The 18300-nt window shown below is 44.0% G+C and overlaps 1 protein-coding gene across 4 annotated transcripts in view; it reads left to right on the top strand.

The window, feature by feature from the left end:
• The window catches only part of LRMDA (leucine rich melanocyte differentiation associated), a 1115169-nt gene that overhangs the window by 687731 nt on the left and 409138 nt on the right, over positions 1 to 18300 (top strand). The gene's annotated exons all lie outside the window — the stretch shown is intronic.

The following is an 18300-nucleotide window of genomic DNA, read 5'->3' as shown; positions in this document are numbered from 1 at the left end:
CGAAACTCTGGAAACTATACAAACACATGGAAATTAAACAGCATTCTACTTAATGACATATGGGTCCAAGAAGAAATCAAGCAGGAAATCAAAAAATTTATTGAAACTAATGAAAACAATGATACATCATACCAAAACCTGTGGGATACTGCAAAAGCAGTATTGAGGGGAAAATTTATTGCATTAAACGCTCACTTCAGAAGAATAGAAAGATGGCAAGTGAACAACCTAACACTTCACCTTGAAGAACTAGAGAAACAAGAACAATCCAAACCTAAAGTTAGCAGACGGAAAGAAATCATTAAGATCAGAGCAGAACTGAATGAAATTGAAAACCAAAAAACAATTCAAAAGATCAACGAATCAAAAAGTTGGTTTTTTGAAAAGATAAATAAAATTGACAAACCATTAGCATGGCTAACAAAAAAAAGAAGAGAGAAGACTCAAATAACAAAAATTAGAAATGAAAAAGGCGAGATTACAACTGATTCATCTGAAATACAAGGAATCATTCGAGACTACTATAAACAACTATACGCCAACAAATTTGAAAATCTGGAGGAAATGGATAAATTTCTGGACACACACAAGCTCCCAAAACTGAACCGTGAAGACGTAGAAAATTTGAACAGACCAATAACAATAAAGGAGATTGAAGCTGTTATCAGAAGGCTCCCAACAAAGAAAAGCCCAGGACCAGATGGATTCACAGCAGAATTTTACCAAACATTCAAAGAGGAATTGACACCGATTCTTTACAAACTATTCCAAAAGATTGAAACGGACGCAAATCTCCCAAACTCATTCTATGAAGCAAACATCATCCTGATACCAAAACCAGGTAAAGATATAACCAAAAAAGAAAACTACAGGCCAATATCCTTGATGAATATAGATGCAAAAATCCTCACTAAAATACTAGCAAACAGAATACAGCAACACATACGTAAAATTATTCATCACGATCAAGTGGGATTCATCCCAGGGATGCAAGGTTGGTTCAACATACGCAAATCAATAAATGTGATACACCATATTAATAAACTCAAACACAAGGACCATATGATCATATCTATAGATGCTGAAAAAGCATTTGATAAAGTTCAGCACTCATTCATGACAAAGACCCTCTATAAGTTAGGTATAGAGGGAAAGTATCTCAACATAATTAAAGCCATATATGCCAAACCCACAGCCAATATCATCCTGAATGGGGAAAAGCTGAAAGCTTTTCCTTTAAGAACAGGAACTAGACAAGGATGCCCACTCTCACCACTCCTATTCAACATAGTGTTGGAAGTACTAGCCAGAGCAATCAGAGAAGAGAAGGAAATAAAGGGCATCCAGATTGGAAAAGATGAAGTCAAACTGTCCGTGTTTGCAGATGACATGATCCTATATATCGAACAGCCTAAAACCTCTACAAAAAAACTGCTGGAATTGATAAATGACTTCAGCACAGTAGCAGGATACAAAATCAACACACAAAAATCGTAGCATTTCTTTTCTCCAATAGTGAACATGCAGAACGAGAAATCAAGAAAGCCTGCCCATTTATAATAGCCACCAAAATAATAAAATACTTAGGAATTGAGTTAACCAAGGAGGTGAAAAATCTCTATAATGAGAACTACAAACCACTGCTGAGAGAAATTAGAGAGTTTACAAGAAGATGGAAAGATATTCCATGCTCTTGGATTGGAAGAATCAACATAGTGAAAATGTCCATACTACCCAAAGTAATATACAAATTCAATGCAATCCCCATCAAAATTCCAAAGACATTTTTCTCAGAAATGGAAAAAACTATCCAGACATTTATATGGAACAATAAAAGACCACGCATAGCCAAAGCAATGCTGAGCAAAACAAATAAAGCTGGAGGCATAACACTACCTGACTTTAAGCTATACTACAAAGCTATAATAACCAAAACAGTATGGTACTGGCATAAAAACAGACACACTGACCAATGGAATAGAATAGAGAATCCAGAAATCTACCCACACACTTACTGCCAGCTGATCTTTGACAAAGGCACCAAGCCTATTCACAGGCGAAGGGACTGCCTCTTCAGCAAATGGTGCTGGGATAACTGGATATCCATATGCAGGAGAATGAAACTAGATCCATACCTCTCACCGTATACTAAAATCAACTCAAAATGGATTAAGGATTTAAATATACACCCTGAAACAACAAAACTTCTTAAAGAAAACATAGGAGAAACACTTCAGGAAATAGGACTGGGCACAGACTTCATGAATACGACCCCAAAAGCACGGGCAACCAAAGGAAAAATAAACAAATGGAATTATATCAAAGTAAAAAGCTTCTGCACAGCAAAAGAAACAATTAAAAGAGTTAAAAGACAACCAACAGAGTGGGAGAAAATATTTGCAAAATATATATCTGACAAAGGATTAATATCCAGAATATATAAGGAACTCAAACAACTTTACAAGAAGAAAACAAGCAACCCAATTAAAAAATGGGAAAAGAGCTAAGTAGGCATTTCTCTAAGGAAGATATCCAAATGGCCAACAGACATATGAAAAAATGCTCAACATCACTCAGCATCCGGGAAATGCAAATCAAAACCACATTGAGATACCATCTAACCCCAGTTAGGATGGCTAAAATCCAAAAGACTATGAACAATAAATGCTGGGAGGCTGCGGAGAAAAAGGAACTCTCATACATTGTTGGTGGGACTGCAAAATGGTGCAGCCTCTATGGAAAATGGTATGGAGGTTCCTCAAACAATTGCAGATAGATCTACCATACGACCCAGCTATCCCACTGTTGGGAATATACCCAGAGGAATGGAAATCATCAAGTCGAAGGTATACCTGTTTCCCAATGTTTATCGCAGCACTCTTTACAATAGCCAAGAGTTGGAACCAGCCCAAATGCCCATCATCAGATGAGTGGATATGGAAAATGTGGTACATCTACACAATGGAATACTACTCAGCTATAAAAACGAATGAAATACTGCCATTTGCAACAACATGGATGGACCTTGGGAGAATTATATTAAGTGAAACAAGTCAAGCACAGAAAGAGAAATACCACATGTTCTCACTTATTGGTGGGAGCTAAAAATTAATATATAAATTCACACACACACACACACACACACACACACACACACACACACACAAACTGGGTGGGGAGGGAAGAAGATATAACAACCACAATTATTTGAAGTTGATACGACAAGCAAACAGAAAGGACATTGTTGGGGGGGAGGGGGGGAGGGAGAAGGGAGGGAGGTTTTGGTGATGGGGAGCAATAATCAGCCACAATGTATATCGACAAAATAAAATTAAAAAAAAAAAAAAAAAAAAAGAAATGTTCATTCTGTCCCCAAGAGAAATCTCTCTTCCAGGAACATACAGCAAAATCAATCAAGTCTTCCTCCTGTCTAAGGCCTGCTCCTCCACCCATGTGAGGGGATGCCATCAGTTACTCCTCTCTCTGGGGGAACCAGAGTCATTTTTTCCTTTTTTTACACAATCTTTCCCATCAGATTTTGAGAACTCTCAGTGTCCTCCATTTAAACAGTGAACCAATCACTCTATCCAAAGCCCTTTTCAGCCCTTTCTCCTCTCTCTTTAGTCAAACTTTTCAAAAGGGTTGTCTCTTCCCATGGTCTCCATTCCTTTACCTTCAGCTTATTCAACAATTTACTCCAGTATGGATCAGTGGGGATTTTGGCCCCACTGTTCTGCTGTTAGCATAATTAATTATCCAGTGACCTCCACGATGCTGAATCCAATGGAGTATTCAGTGCATGTCTTACTTGGCCTTTTAGCAGCTAGAGACCGTTGTTCACCCCTTATTTTTAAAACACTATCTTTCCATGGTTTTTGTGACCATGTGGTTTTCCACCACCTCCCTGGCCACTCTTACATCTTTGTTCAGGCTCATATATGTTTACCCAGCCAGTGAATATTGAAACGTGTCAAGGGTGAGCTCAAGGACTCTCCTCTTCTCAGTCTGGAAGTCTCGTTCACCTTCTTGTTTCCGACTAGCACCCACATGTACTCCAGAGAGGTATTTGCCTCTGCCTTCTTGATACATCTCAGATGCCCTGAAGGTCTCTCATGTCCCTCAGGTAGGCAGCTATCCTCCTTCAGAGACCTCCAAGATCTCAGTGGATGGTTCCAACGCCCCCACAGGTATGCAAGTCAGAACCTGAGTTGACCAGTCTGTCCAACACTGCACCAGTTTTACTCCTTCACCATGTTGCAAAGCCATCATCACCCCATTCCAAACCATGTTACGTTTGTGGTTTTATTTTTTAAATTCTGGACTAATAGCCTCCAAACTAGCCTGCCTCCATCAATTCTTGACCCCGTGTGGTCTACTCTGCTCCCTTCAGCAGATCTTTGCAAAATACAAACAAATCAGGTCATCCTCCTGACCTCGCAATGGCTTAGTCTTGCTTTTAAGATAAAGGCCCGTATAACATGGTCTATGCCACCCCACGTAGCCTGGCCCTACTGCCTACTCTGCAGCTCCATTTCAAACCATCAGTATCCCTCACACACACCCCCTCCCCTCCGACCCTACACTCACTTTCTTTTCAGTCTGTCTTAAATGCCTTTCTCCATCCCACCATGGGCCTTTATTCATGTGTTTTTCTCTGTCTGAAACACACGAAATCCCTTCTTTTAGTGACCTAGTTAACTTTGTCCTTCTGATCCTCTGGTTATCAGCTTATGTTATCAGTTCCCCAGGGGAACTGTCCTCCAAGACAAGACCAGATCCTGCTATTTTATGGATCCTCAAAGCAGCAAGTACGTTTCCTCCATAGCCTCTTGTTGCTTTTGCAATTTCACGTCTTCGTGTGCAATTTTGCTTCTCTGCTTCCCTTAATAATCTTTAAGCTCCTTAGAACAAGGGTCGTATCTTTTTTTTGCTCATCATTATATCCTCAGCACCCAGCATAATGCTTGGACCACAGTATATACTCAATATACATTTACTGAATGATTAAAAGACTTTGAGAGAGGAAAATGAGATCAACTAAACTGGCCACAAAACCTGGATTGAGCACGTCACCACACCTAAATATTCCAACTCCAATCCACCAAGTTTGAACCAAGAAAGTTCATTTGAAAGTCATGTTTCAGGCTTCCAGCATAAATTATATGCAGTTGTGCAAACATGTCAGAGTTTAGTAAATTGAATTTGTTTAATGTAAACAACTTTTGACCAAAATAATAACACAGCTTTAGAAAAAGACATTAGGCACCCACTTTTGAAGAGTTTGTATAATTTAACACACAAGAAAACTTTACTGTAATTATATGCAGACGTATACAAAGGATAAATGTTATTTACTTGCTCCAACCTCCATAAAATAAACCTCCAACCATGCTTCAGCTTGCTGCATTAATCCTAATTTAGAAATCACCCCCGCGCAGTGGCAGGGGCTTCGTGTGGCTCTCATCTTTTCTTCGTGTCAAAATTAGCCATTTAAATTAGAACCACGTTGGCAGCGTCGGGGACGCCAACGTCACAGCACCAGTCAGAGGAGCTCTTAGAAGTGGCCACCTGAAGTTGATTAAACCTAACCTGTCAAACCCAGTATGGCTGCATTTGAAAATCTTTAATGTAATTAAGAGGAGCACATTATGGGAGGTCAAGTGACTCTCTTTTTGAATTCCACTTCTAATCTGTCGTCGAATGGATGGAAATTGCTGGCCAAGGGAGTTGATGAAAGCTGCATGAGCGAGGGGGACGGGGGCGGAGGGGCCGGGGCGGCAGCGGGAGGGCCGGTGGGGCCCTGTCCTTGCCGCGGCGAGGAACGAGCGGGGAGCCCCCCAGAGCACCCTGCCTTCTGCCGGGAGGCGGTGGGTGGGGGATCTCCTGCCGCCCGCCCTGGGCACACCCGGGCGTGCAGGGTCAGGGTACAGGGGCCTCCCCGCTGCTCCCTGCTTATCGCCGGTGAGATCTGTGGCCGGGACGGCGGCGGCCTGGGCCGAGTGGAGCCGGCGCCGATCCTCGTCAGCCCTCACTCAGAGCCGCCTGATTAGCATCAGGGTTCCACTCGCCTCTTGCTCCCCGGCGCTCCCACTCAGAGCCTCCGGCTTCTGAGCCCGGCCTGGTCCGTCAGCGGGAAGGTCCCCAGGTCGGCAGCCTTAAGCGCCTTGGGTCCGGGGCAGGCTCCAGAGGCCCGGGTACTGCTCTGGTTTTCCTCCGGGGCTGGGGATTCCCGGCCCACTAAACCCCTCTCTCGCTGCACTGGGCCCGTCCCAGCTCCCGAGACCCTGATGCAGTTTTCATGCCAGAGCGCTGCCTTTTGGAGATTAAATTACTTAATGCTTTGCTGTGTGTTCTAGCCTGAGGGTGCTGTTGACAGAAGGCAGAGTTTTTCTCCTCTGGTTGCTGTTTCCCTCTTTTTTTTTTTTTTTTTTTTCTTCTTGCATTGCATTTGTCTACATTAGCAGAGGTATCTGTTTAGAAAAGGATTACATCAGTCAGAATGTTGCCACTTAAGATTTGCCCCCTTCCTTGGAAACTGACATGAGAATAAGCAACATGTGAAGTCTTCACAGGGCACTGGTACTAAGACATTTCCAAACCAGAGGAGTTAACCTTTTTAACTCATACCTTTCCCCCTTGACTTCTGCTAGCTCGAGAATGGGCAGAATGTATCAGTGGGAGAGAAGAGTTTAAATCTTCTAGTTTGGGAATATCTTCAAGACTTCATGGAAAAGATCAGGTGTCTCCTGGGGGGTGGGGGGGTGTAGTGCTTACGAGTAATTTGGAACAGAATGAATGATCTAGGCCAAGTCAAAATATTCAGAAGCCATGTCATAGTCTCTTGAAAGATCTAAGATTTGCCCCGAAGGGTCTTCTCATTAGTAGAATTGTGTTGAGGTGGACCGATGTGGTTGAGGGGTGGGGTGCAGAGGGACGACATTTATTAAAAGGACTTCTAGAAGGAGAGTTTTTAGGCATTGCTTTATTTCAAAAATGGAAGTGATGGTGGGAGGAAAGATGGGGAAAAAAACCATCCTGAGAGTGGTTTCATAAGAGCAGAGTGTTGGGGAAAGTCATCTTCCGAGGGTCCTCCCCTCCTGCTGTGTTGCTCTTTCTTGACCAGTGAAAAGCCTCCTGACTTGTCTTTCTCCGCATTTCTCACTCACAACAGAAAGGAGCAGTGTTTCCAGAAATCTAGATATGTCCCCAGGTAAAAGCCACCCCAAGGCAGTGGCAAGGGAAACTGCTGTCCCCAGCCCTCACTGGATGCCTGGTTTTTCTCCCAGTCACAAGTTCACAGGTAAAAGTGGAAAGTTACTCTGGGCTTCTCTTCCAAAGAAAGCTGTCTACTCGCTATGGCAACCTTTTCCTGGGGTCTCCAGCTGTCAAGACTGGGGTGCAAAGTTCACAGAGCTCAGCATTGTGCCCTCCTCTTGTCACGTCCTTTTTTTTTTTTTTTCTCCTGAAGGGATCGAGGCTGGTTTGCAGCACTATTTTAAAGCGAAGATGCCAAATGAAAAGTTCCTCGTTTTAAGTTGGTGCTTATACAAAGCTGCTTTGTGGTTTTTTTCGGCCTGTCAGACTTGTCAGGCCTAGTAAGAAAAAGTATATTGTTTCCAGCACTTGGATTCCTTTCTCCCTGACATCTGCCACTCTGTAAAGATGATAAATTCCTGCCTCATTAGCCAAGGGTGTGGGATTACAGGCTGACAACACATTAATCACCAGCCTCTGTGGCAGGCTGACTAGCAATAGGCATTGTTAACAAAACTTTTCTAATATGTCACTCTTCTCTATGACAGCCTGTAATCAATCATTGTGATTGACGGCGCTGATAGATTACACTATTTATACTTTGTGTAATGAAAGATAGTGTTTCCACCTACTGTCATTTCTGGGCTAGTGGTGGAGGATCAGTGAATGGAAACAAACATAACAACAGGGCAAGCCCTTATCCCTCCCCAAAAATATCCACAGAAATACCCCACCTTCCTAAGCCCCAGGCCTGGTTTCCACCTTTGGAAATGAAAACAACACCATGGTGGAACTCTAGCAATTATTTGGGGATGAGGAGTAGTAGCAGGGTACCTGGAAGGGCACAGGTATTTTGGATTTTCACAGAGAGAGCTCTTTGCAGTGGACGTGGTTCCAGGTGTCAGTAGGTCAAGTTTGCACAGGTAGAAGATTCCCCAAGCAGCCCTCTCCCTACCCTCATGAGCTTACGTGTGTGCAGCTGAGCGTGCCGCGCCTCCTCCCCCGCCAGATGAGAGACGATTTAGATGTTGATAAAATATTTGTTCTTTCCTGGCTCTGAGGGCAAATATTATCCTTATTTCCCATAATCGTACAGCGCTGCAAAAGTCAACAGCACCCGGAGCAAGTACAAAGCCAATACTCGGAGAGAAGCCCTTTGCTGAAGGCCTTTGCCGGGACTTGCTTTTCCCTTTGAAGCTCAGAGAATTGCAAACAGGATAAGAATGAACCAGCTGAGCTAGAATGTATTCTGGCTGTCATAGACTGGGTATTTTTGGAGGGTCCTTTCAGTCATTTTTATTTTGGTCTGGAAAGAATTCGTAAAGGATACAGGCTATTTTTGACTTGCTTGAAGCTATCATTTCAGTACAGTGGCAAGTGAGGTTGGTCCTGGCTGGCATCCTGAGAGGGGGAGTGCCTTTCCCTGCCGCGGAGCCACTTTCCAGCCCCTTGTGCCACAAATGCCTGTCTTCATGAATCATTTTTAAAATGATTGTTTTATTTACTTTTCCTTGCTATTGATTAAACACAAGAAAATACCCCTTTATTAGTTCCTTAAGGTGGTTAGAGAGATTGCTCATATACGTAAATCTGCATTGGACTCTTCAGTACAGGCGTAGTCTGTAATTCCCACCCTTCGCATAAATGTGTTTTTGATCTCCGTTTCTCAGAATCATATGTGGATTGGCGAGGTGGACAGGGAAGGGTAAAAAGGAAGAAAAGAGTTCTCCTCCTCCTCCTGAACATTGTGCTGTTGGTAAGCACTGGACACTTTGAGTCGCCCTGCCAGTTGGCCAAGCAAGAGGAACCTGAGACCTACCCCTAGAGGAACTGCTTTAGAGAAGGGCGAGGCAGGAGGCGGCACAGGGAGCCAGAAGAGCTAAACTTTAATCTCTCTGTGAAGTTTGAGTGAGCCCAGGATGATTAATGAGAGAGCAGACCATCTGATTAAGCCCCTCCGTGTCATAGGACATGATTAGTAGGTGACAGAGACGGTAACAGTATCCAGCCAAACCCTTGTTTCTTTCACGGCTCCGGCTGTTATATGATTAATGTCCCCAAGGGCTATCTTGGGGTCAGGCAGGGGAACCTGTCAGAACAGGTGGAAGTGACAAAATGGGCAGAAACTCCTTAGGGGGGACGGGAGTGGTGAGGGAGAGGATGGAGGGGGCAGGGCGGCCAGATGGAGCCGGCGACCTTTCTCTGATCCAAGCAGGCACAGAGAGCATCGTGGGAATGGAAACAAGGAAGAATCACAAAACTGCAGATGTTTCCTAGGTCCTCAGTGCATCAAGTTCTGCCAGCTTGGGCTTGTGGAAAGCACAGTGCGACACAGCGAGTCATCACTCATGGCTGCTGTTCTGGGATGGGATGGGGTGGGATGGGGCTGCTGTGGGCCCCGTGGGTATTTGTGTGGGATGCCCACACCTGTGCCTGTGTGAGCATGTGTGTTCATGCAGATCCACCGGAACAAGGGCTCCTCTGCTAGGGGGATTAAGCACACATCAAATGGGCAGAGCTGATATTTCAATTACTGCTCTCTGGGGCCAATACCTATAAACTATCTACAAAGCTGTACTTGGAAAAGATAATATGGAAGGTTAACATGGATTTACAGAGTTACAGTTTTTAAGATCTAGAGTGAGCTGTAGAAATGTCTAGTTCAGGGAACCCAGGTTACAGGTGAGAAAAGTAGGCCCAGAGAAGGTAAAATGACTTGCCCAGTCAAAGTCAAGACTAGAACCCCAGGCTTCCTATTCCCAGTTTCGTATAAGAAACCCTTGATGAATCTGTTAAGACGTTTCAGGCCTTTTTTATTACATGTGAATTTCCCAGCAAGACTTCAGTCTTCACTCTTCTTATCATATTCCCTCTTGTCCTTCCTGGAAGCACTTTGACCTCTAGGTCAAAGGTTTAAACTTTAGTTGAAATGGGGTCTCACTGTGTCCCCTTGGGCAAGCAGTCTTCATAGATGTCATTTTTGAGAGAAGACTGTGCTCTGTGGCAGACATTGCGATTGACAGGGTTCATGGAGGTGGCCATTTTGACATTAAAGGGAAACTGGACTGTGTTGTTTCATCTGGCAAGTCTGGCTTCTCTCCTTCCACCTTTGATGCCCTATGTGTCCCTTAGACTCAAGAGCCATTCCAGGGCTGAAATGGGGTCTTGTAGAACTTCTATCTTCAACTATTTTCTCTTGAGCCGCCGGCTTCCCTCTGTCATACACACCTCTGTCTGATAACTCTTTCTCTTGTGTTCATGTAGTAAGAGTAATAATTGGGTGAGCACTTGGGCTGGGCAGTGACCAGTTCCCTACATCTACTTGATCTCCAATGTAGGAGTTTACAAATTGGAAATCTTTGCTAGCTAGGAAAAAGGTCACCTTGCAGCATGGTTTTATCCATACAAACAATGGACATGTTTCAGTGAGTTGTCACTGTGGACTTCATAGCAAAGCCACGCTTGGTGTCATGATCACAAAGGAGGGAGAAGAAGGAATTGAGATTGCATTGGATTTTACTTGATTATGTCAGCAAAGGAGTAGGTTGGATAAGAGACCCAACCAGGACATGTTAATGCTTCTGTCTCCTAAAAGTGGTTGATAACACAGGATTTTGATGTGGGTTCACCTTAAATAGCTCTTCTGGTTGTGGGATGAACCCTACAGGAATTCTACCCCACATGAGGGTAAAGTACAAAGGACCCTAAAACCTTCCCAGAGTTTAATTAGAGTCCCCATGGCAGCATTACGGAACAGGTGATAATAGGGCAAACCCTCTGAGAGGTGACTTCTCCCAGGCTGTGATTCTGCAACATAAACTTTAAGGGATCAATTATAGATAAATAAATGTTCGTTGGTCTCAGAGTTCTGGTATTTGATTTCTGCCATGGTTTTCACCTTGGAATCATATAGCCTTACCAGGCCAAGTAGTGAGTGACCTGGGGCTTCAAGAATAGCCACTTAAAGACTGGGTCTTGTGGTTTTGAGAAAATCAGACAACTCAGATGAAACTGAGTCCCTTCCATAGTCAGGGGAAATCATCCAGGTCCAAACCCTTCTACGAACTGATGGAAATATTTGAGCAAACTTTGGCAGACTGACCCGAGAGGATGCTTAGCCTTTCCTGTAGCGTCCAGTATATGGTCGGAAGTCCTGTTGTGGTGCGATGTTGGTGGTAAGATAGTGATATGTTTTAGTACTGAGTTAATCAGAGGCCTTGGTGGATCATAAAGTCCTTGTGCCTTTCTCCTGTTTCTGCATAGGTTGAGATCCCCCCAAAATTCAGCTTTTCGTAACCAACAGAAAGAACCTGTATTTTCCAAGATGTTGACCCATTCCCTCTGTGTGGACTGCTTTATGGTGGAAACTTTATGGTACAGCCATGGTGCTGCAGGGGTGGCTCCAGGCTTTGCTGTTAGTAGACCCTAAAGATTTGCAGACTTCATCATGACCCACTGGTAAAGTTTTAGAGTCATTTTATGAGAGAGGACATAAAAGCAGATGGTGACTAATGATAAAGTATTGAAGTTTGTGAACAATGTATGTTCATGTAAATTAGAGCAGATTCACATTGCCTTCCTTCCTGTATGATTTCTTGAGCAGGGAGGAAGTAGTGGACTTAATTACCTTAGAGAGAATTGCATCTCACCTTAAAGGAGCCCTTGGGAGTGGGTTGGGCTAGATAAAATCATTCACTAAGCACTTGGGCAGAGAAATGTTTAAGAACTGCTGTATTAGTATGGAGAGTGCTAATGTTATTACCCAACCAGAGTGTGTGACAAAGAGTTAATGAACAACAGCCAATATTCTGGATGGAAGATATTTCTTTACTTAAAGGCAAAGATGAGCTATATTTAAGATTCAGGATATGCAAACCTATGTTAATTTGAGGCTAGGATATACACATGAAGGATGAAAACATAGGAAAAATGGAGAGTGCAGAAGACAGTCACTTACCTTGCAGGAGATGACCATTCTGTGGCCCCATCAGCCTGGACTCCCAAGCCTAGGATACCAAACCCTCTTATTTGCTTTTAGGTAGAAAAACATCACAAGCATATCTTTTCTATTCTGTTATTTATTTTTTGGAGACTTTATGAAAATGGACTCCTTCTGTATGTGGTTGGTTGAAGAAACTAGCCCAGAAAAATCAGCCTGTGTAAGTACATTTTTTGTGTGTGTCTGATGATTTTCTTTTTGCAGTTTGGAACTTGAGGCAAGTGAAGGTCTCCCTGGTGCTCTGGTCGCTGTAGCCCCTCGTTTAGCATTTTTTCAAAGGGCACAGGCCAATCTGCCCATAATGAGCTTGGAAAGTGAGGATGAAGTTCCTGATAATATGACACAAATTTCTTTACTTTTGCTCCGTATTTCATCTTAATTAGTCCCTGTAGAAAGGATTGATTTTTGAGAGGCTTGTAGTGAACATCTGTTGGTATTCCTGGGGTCATTCGTAGCCTGTCCTGTGTTTGACATTTCTTGTAAAAGAGGAGGCATTTGTTCATATTGACATTAGCTGCCTCTGTATCTCTCGGTGGTACAGATGGTCTGTGAATAAAGACATCAAGCTAATAGGCAAGATGACAAGCGTCCACAGAGCCGCCACTCCTCACGCTTAAATGGCAGGGCGCATAGATTGCTCTGCTTCTGAGGCTCGGCTCTGCGGGTAGCAGAGCACACGGAATGAGTTAAAAACGAAGAGGAACCCTGGAAAGTGACTAGAAATCTCTCCCTGAAACTATCAGAGCTTTTAAAAAAATAGTAGTATTAGTAGTAGTGGTAGTAGTGGTAGTAGTGGTAGTAGTGGTAGTAGTCCATACAGTATAGACGCACAGGGTCAGGGAGGGACGGTAGAAACTGGGTTTTCTGTTCATCCTGTGACATTTCTCTCTCCTGAACTGGCCGTGCAAATCTCAGAAGGGAGCCATTGTTCTCGTTTTGCCCGGAAAGTATGTTCATGCTGTTGCTTCATCAAAGGATAACCACTCTCAAGTCCAGAAGCTGTTTTTTTCCCCTCTTGAAACCATATTTTCCCGGAGCACCTCCAGGAGAGCAGCCCTCTGGAACCTTGTCATTCTGTTCATTCCCAAGGTTCTGGGCTTTCTCCCAAATGCACATCCCAGTTTGTTATAATAATTCATCACGGTTTTGGCATATGTATATTCATCTCAATTTAAGTCCATTTATATTTTAATCATGAGCCACCTATTAAGACAAAGAGGTTTTTCAGTTGACTCTTTCCAAGGTGAAATGCCACGTCTTACGTCACCTAGTTCAAGTCTGAAGGGCAGCCTTCCAGTCCTGTTATCGGGCGGATAAGACCCCCATTTGTTCACGTCTCCGTGTCAGTGTCTGTTGTATCCTTTCGGCTCCCATGTTCCCCGACGCTGGAGTCCCGATACTTCCTACCTGTACTGTAGCAGCCCCTTGACTCAGTTGTATTAGTAGCTTTGCCTGCCTTCTCCCTGGACTCTCTTTAGCTCTCCTCACATTCTTTATTTTCTGTTTGTACGCTGAGGGCATGTCTGTATGTATGTGTTGATTTTTAGTTTTCATACTCTATTCCATGAATGATTTGAGGTAGCTTATAAGAATAAAAACTATAAAACAACAGAAATAAGACCTTACCAGTATACGAAAACATACTTAAAAAGGGTCTGATAACAGAGGAAATGCTTTTCTACAATACTAAGACCAAAACAGTACATGCCGTTCCTTACACGTTGCTGTAGATTAGAATTATTTTGAGCTCCTACATACCAAGGACTTGAATTGAGACCGATAGCTTTACGACGTGAAGAGGGGAAAATGAAACTGTGAACTGGGTAGGTAAATAAAAACATAATTCATTGCTTGTCTGATTGTTCTTTCTTTATCTTAACATTGGTTGGTTTTGAGATTTTAGTACATATCCCTCACTCCACCCTCACGTAGGATCTCGATTTGCCAGCATAAGTAAATGATTTATGGTGTTGGGAGCGACTTAGCTAGAATGAGGAGGAGACATGAAAGAGATGGCAATAGGAAGAGAAGAGAGATGGGCGGAAGAAGGGCAGGGGAGGGGAGAGGGTCCTCTAATGAGCCTGGACAATGTACGATGAATGCGATGCTCTAGTTAGCGAGGTGGTTACCTGGCACAGGTAGTTGCTCAGTATTTCCAGCCCACATCTGTGGGCCTGAGGCACGGTTATGAGAAGCTCTGAACCAAACATTTAAGGAGGTGGGGAGACCTGGGCTTCCAAAAGGCTGAGGCCAGAAAATAGCAATATGACGTTGCCTGCAGTCTGTTTGATACGGGTCTGATGGGGACACGGCCTGCCTGGGTTTCTCCGTCGGGACTGTGTCCTGGCCTCACCTTTCGGCTCTCTCAACTCCTGATGGGTTGTTGTGAAGTGAAAGGACCCTTCTCCTCTGGCTTCATCCTCCCATGCCAGCTTGTTTTTGCTTCTCTTCTCAGTCATTGTGAGGAGTTGTTCTTGCCTCCCCCATTGTGGCCAAGTCCTCAAAGACAGGGACAAGGTCTCCAGCAGGATGTGAAGTTCACACTTTTCTTTCAGACTGGGAGCCCCTCATGATGGGCATCAGTACCTTTTATATTATTTTAGGAGCTTTTCAAAGGGAGCAGTTATTCCTCTTCTCTTTTCTCTTCTGAATCCCACTAGGGTTCCCATTGAGGACGCTGCGTCCCTTCATTCCACAAATGTTCATAGAGCCCTAGTGTGTGCAGGTGCTGTTGTTCTAGGCCCTGGAGATACAGCAGTGAACAGAGATGGAGTTCCTGCCCAGGAAGCTGACAGAGAAACAGATAAGAAATAAATATGCATCAAGCAGGGTACCATGGACTAGAGGGAGGTTCAGGAGGTCATGCTGTTTCACGCAGAATGACCAGAGGTGGCAGTTCTGAGAAGGTGACATCTGATGCCAGGAACTAAGATGTAGAACTATATTTGGGCAGGGGAATGAAATGAGAGTTCCAGCAGAGGGGACAGCAAGTGCTTCTTCCCTAGTTTCTGGTATCTCCAAGGGAGCACAAGAGCCTGGGGGCAGTGTCTCAGGGGCCCAGGGACACCTGATCATCTTACGTCTCAGAATCAGATGCTCCAACATCTGCTGTGTCATGTTGTCTCCTGCTTGGGCAGTGTCCAAGTTCGCTTGGCACCTGCAGCTTTTTTTCTTTTTTTTTTTAACCCATCAGCACCTTTAGGTGTCTTCCTCCTTCTGCCAGTCTGTGTGGTCTTTTAGGACTTTGGAATCAGGCAGTCTGAGTTCAAATCCTGTCCCTGCCACTTGATAATGTGTGGCATTTGGCAAGTATATTAGTCTGTTTTTGTTGCTTATAACCAAATACACAGAACTGAGCAATTTATAAAGAAAACAAAATTTATTGCTTACATTTTCTGATTCTGGGAAGTCCAAAGTCCAGGGAATGCATCTGGTGAGAGCCTTGGTGGTGGCAACAGTGATGGCAGAATATCACATTGCAAAAAATGGCGGGATGGAAAGAGACTAACCTCCTTATTTGCTCTTCTTTTAAAGCCCCTCAAACCATGCCCATGACCACCATTTTTAATCCATTCACTACAGCACGGTCCTACAATCTGATCACCACTTCCTCTTCAAGGCCCCCCCTTTCAATTACCATAATAGGATTTCCCACCCTCTTAACAGTTACAGTGGGGGCCAAGTTTCTAATACATAAAACTTGGGGGACACAATTCAAGCTTAAGTGAGTTTGGGGGGGACATTCAATCCACTACAGCAGGTTATTTTAACTTCTTCATGTCTCTGTGTATCCTCACCTGGAAAATAGAGATAATAATTGTCCCTAGCTCAGAGATTAAGGAAGTGCTTAGAGTAATAACCTGCTCATAGTAAGGGCTGTACAAATGTTACCTGCTATCATCATTGCTGTTGTTAACTTGTTTTAGCAAATAAAAAATCTTTCCTGTACTGTAAGACCAGCCTCTTTCCTGGAGCTGCTCATCCTCTTGCCCACCCATAGAATGTGGGATGGACGTGAACATGTGCGTGAACTCTAAGGTTTTTTGTCAGGCCTGCTTTTCTGCATTCTACTCTGAGCCACATTGAAGCACACCTCAACCCCAAGGCTGCAAAGCCAATTCAATTCTGCACTTTCAGACCATTTTTCTCCTCATGGATCATGGAGACTGGTCATTTCTCTTCAACTCTCAGTTCCTTCAGGGCAGGAATGAAGGTTGACTTCTTTTATGTCTCCTGAATCATCAAGGTTGATCCAAAGGATGCTTAGATCTGGGTGTTTTACTCTGTGCTTATTGGGGGTTCCAGAAAATGCTGTCTACGCAGGCTGTTTGGATGTAGTCAGTCCAACTCTCCATTCTCCAGGCTGTCCTCTGGTGGGGGCAGCACAGCGTGGGGCCAGCTGACCTCGGACTTGGGGTCCATGCTATCTGGGCTTAACCTCTACTGGCTTTGCGTCTTTGGGATAATAGTGATCTCTGCCTTGTTAAGAGGGTTAATGAGTCAGTCCACGTAAAGTACTTAGAGAAGTGTTTGATGAGTGCTCTGTAGGAGCTAGCCATGGACAGTACTATTGTTAATATTCTTTCAGTATGCTTTATATGTGTAAGAATTCTAAAAGTTGACGCATGTTAGGGGAGTCCTGGCACCTCTGAAGATATATGCTGGGAGGAATTCTTCCACTAGAAGGTGGGTAGGAGGCAGCTTCTGTGGTGTCCAGGAAGCTTGTGCTTTTTAAGGTGTAGGATCCTGGCTGAGGTGGTGACAATGCCTCATGGTCTAATTAGTTGTTTCAATTTTCTGTCACCTTAATGGATTGTAAGTTTCCCGAAAACTTGCCATCTTCCTATGCAGCTCAAGCTCTGTGTCATATTAGGGGATCTAGCAAGTATTTGAAGAATTAATAACCGGTTGGATGGACGGACGGATGGACGGATGGATGGAGTGAAGGAGAGACCAGCCTTCTCTATCTTATTATTATTTTGAAAATGACCAAAAAGACGAGAGTCCTTTCACTTGTTTCTTTCCCCAACCCCATCTTTTTAACCTTCCCTCAATTGCTTTCTTCTGCTTTTCCTTCTTCATTTCCTTCTTGCGTCCCACTCTGCCTGTGCCCCCTTTCCCACCGTCTCTGGGCCCAACCATGTCCTCCCCCAATAGCCCTTAAAAGTCCAAATCTAGAGGGTTCACAGTGCAGTGGCCCAGGTGAAAGGGGTTGGGATTTTGTTGTCTTCCCTTAGTGACTATTCCTCAGGATGACCCAGAATCATTTGCTGAGGTAACGAGACAGTGGGGTCCCCTCCCTCACTTCAGCGCCCTCTGAGGCAGTGTTTCGCTGACAGTCTTCGCCAAGTGTGTCATGGCTGAAACTGATGCCACCGGCAAACGTGAAACTCACACCTTTTCTCAGGCTGCCTCTCTGCCCTGCACTTACTGCTGTTCAAATGCCACCGCTATCAAACCAACAGTGGAGTAATGTGTCAGGGAGAAAGCTAATGCTATATTTTGGTAAGTTCTTATCCAGATGCCTCTGGCAAGCTATTTTCCCTTGATAAAAAGAATCCTGGTCTTCCTGGCAAAACTCAGTACTAATTGTACCAGGCTCAACCTCTGGGACTTAGGTCCCTGTGGGAGTCCTGAATCCAGCTCCTTCAGCCAGAGAATAAATGGAGGTCGGGTCAGCGTCCTCAGAACCAGCAAGGCTCAGTAGTTTAAATTCTGTTCGGATACTAACTGCTCCCTGCGTCCCTGAGAAGGACTCACTTTTGGGGCCTCAATTTCACCATCTGGGAAGTGAACTTCCGTGATTTACCAGCCCACTCCTTAAATAATCTCACCACCCTTCTGTGCATAATCACTCTGTGGGTAGCTCCTGAACAGCAACTGGGGGCTGTCCAGTCCCCACCATTTTTGTCACAAAAGCAGGGATTTGGGGCCATATGTCTGTGGAAAAAGTGAGTGGCATAATCATCATTATTTGTAATATTTCTACTTAGCTGAGAAAATATTTCTAGGAAGTATCTTTTACTTCTGGGGATTCAGAATCTGGA

This window comes from Cynocephalus volans, chromosome 7, assembly GCF_027409185.1.
Source record: "Cynocephalus volans isolate mCynVol1 chromosome 7, mCynVol1.pri, whole genome shotgun sequence".
NCBI lineage: Eukaryota > Metazoa > Chordata > Mammalia > Dermoptera > Cynocephalidae > Cynocephalus > Cynocephalus volans.
Note: the sequence above shows the minus strand (reverse complement) of the source record. Positions and strands in the feature narration are given on the sequence as shown.